The following is a 2580-nucleotide window of genomic DNA, read 5'->3' on the forward strand; positions in this document are numbered from 1 at the left end:
CACACACACCTCTCCTCTGGATCCAGTCAGAGCCAGGAACAGTGGCCTGAAGCCACTCAAGCACAGGATCGTGGCTCCTGGTTCGGGTCTGGTAAAGACCACTTCTGGAAGTCAGCGCCGGACGTCCAACTCTTGAATGGAAAAAACAAAAAAACAACAACTTTATTTTTCTGTCTGAATGTTAAACTGTCTCCTGTCTCCGCAGAGTTTTCCTCACAGAAGGTCTGGACCTCGCCCAGCGAGTGTGCACTGGCTCCTGTCTGCCGTGGCTCCCCTGGATTGGACTCCTGTCGCCTCGGCAGCGAAGGGCCACTCAACCTGGGCGGATTTTCTTTCTCCCACATCTGCTATGAATTTAAGAGAGCCAGACCATTCAAAGGCTCCTTTATGGAGCCGTCAGCAGCCCAGTGACTGCTTCCTATTAACACACAAGCACACCTTCACACACACACACACACACACACACACACACACACACACTGCTCTCACGCACACGTTCAATCGCTGCTATTCATATCTTGCTCTAAGCTTCATTGTTGGAAGCACAAATTTCTTGCCTTCCTTTTTTTTTCACTCAAGCGAAAATGAACTCTGAACCGAACTTAACCTCGACAGCTGCTGCATTCTCCTCGTCGCCGCCGAACATATGGAAGCGTATGTCAGTGACATCACTTTGAATTTAACCTTTCAAAAGATTCATATGTGAAAAATAAAAGTGTTTTTTTCAAGCTTTTAATTACATTTTTGGGAATAATTGAATTGGAGGAAAAAAAGTTCAATTTTTTAAAATAATAATAATAAAAAATTCAAAATAAATAAATTAAATGATACATTATATTTTACATATAGAGTTTGACATTCTAATTGCAATGTTTCAAAAATAAATTGTCTAAATTCAATGTTTTAAAATTCACAGCCTTTTAAATTCAATATAAAAAAAGGTTGTATAATTAATTGTATTATATTGAATTTACACAAAGAGCTTAATATTATTATTATATATATAATATTTGTATTATATACATTTATAAATATATTACTATTTTTATTATAATATAATATAATTATAATATTCTGATTATAATATTTGAAAAATAAACTTTCAAATGTAACGTGTGGCCTTTTAAATTACATATAAAAATGTTTGTATAATAGTAATAACATCTTTATATTGAGTTTACACATAGAGCTTAATATTTGTGTTATAATACAATATAATTATAATATTTTTGTTATAACATAATTATAATATTCTGATTATATGATTAGACTTTCAAATATTTTATTAGAACAGTGCCACTAGACAATACCAAAAAAGTACGGAGCTACTTGATCTTGTGCTTCTACCTCATCACATGATCGTCTGCTCGCCACGTGATTGGCTGAAGGTTCAAAGTTCAAACTAGCTCGGTAAGAAAATGTATTTTTGAATTTGTGTAATTAGAATATCAAACTATGGAAAACACCCGTTTTTTTTATTTTTTTATTCAATTATTCAATAAAAATAAAGTATTGAGTATTGAACGTTCAAATAAAAGTATATTTTTCAAAAAAAAAAAAATTAAATATTGCGATATGCATTAGGTGGTAGTTACACAGTTTTATCGAATGAATTTTCATCTATTTATTACTGAACACTGGAGAGAAAAGATAAACCGTGGCAGAGAAGTGAGTCTAGATCAACATGGAAACACGACCTTCTGAAGAAAAAGAGGCAGAAGTTTCTTCTTCGAGAAAACACGCCAGCTCTGATTTTCAAAAGTACTCCAGCGGTTCTCTTCCCGCCACACTCCGATGAAAGAGGTACGACTCTTCGTGGAAAACGAGGTCAGCGGATACGACAAAATATTGAACACACGCACAATATTTAACAATCGGAATTTCATCCGACTCTTCGCGTCTCGTTCAGCTTCAGAGAGAAGTTCTTAATAGTGCTACAAGAAGTGTTTTATTGTCCAAGATGGCGTTTGAAGGTAAAATAACATCATGATTATGATTAATTTCATCTAAATTTTAGGCACAATATCAAGGTTTCAGTGGAACTGATCCAGTTTAAAGTCAGAGAAACAGACGAGGGAGATGAAGAAGAGAGTGCAGACGGGGTGGAACAAAAGTTCATCAGCCTGTAAAGAGTGTCCAGGGAACAAGAAGTAAACAAATGATTCATAGGAACATTATATTCTGTCTCTGTGTGACTTGTTAGCTCGAAGTGAAGGATCTTAAATAACATGATTCACGACTGACCTGAGATCAGGACTGACCTCAGATGTTTCCAGAAGAAACTGAGGTCGTGTCGACCTGAAGGTGAACAAGTCAAGTCAGTAAATCACCTCATCAGAGAGTTCCTGTGTGTTCTTCAACCACATCTACACAAGTGTGTCTTAGTGTGACACTCTGTGTCTGTGTGTGTCGATGTACGTCTGTGTGTGTCACTCTGTGTTTGTGTGTGTCGATGTACGTCTGTGTGTGTCACTCTGTGTCTGTGTACGTCTGTTTGTATTTGTGTGTGTCACTCTGTGTCTGTGTGTGTCACTCTGTGTTTGTGTGTGTCACTCTGTGTTTGCGTGTGTCATTGTAGGT

The sequence above is a fragment of the Callionymus lyra genome, chromosome 7 (genome assembly GCF_982586985.1).
Source record: "Callionymus lyra chromosome 7, fCalLyr1.hap1.1, whole genome shotgun sequence".
NCBI lineage: Eukaryota > Metazoa > Chordata > Actinopteri > Syngnathiformes > Callionymidae > Callionymus > Callionymus lyra.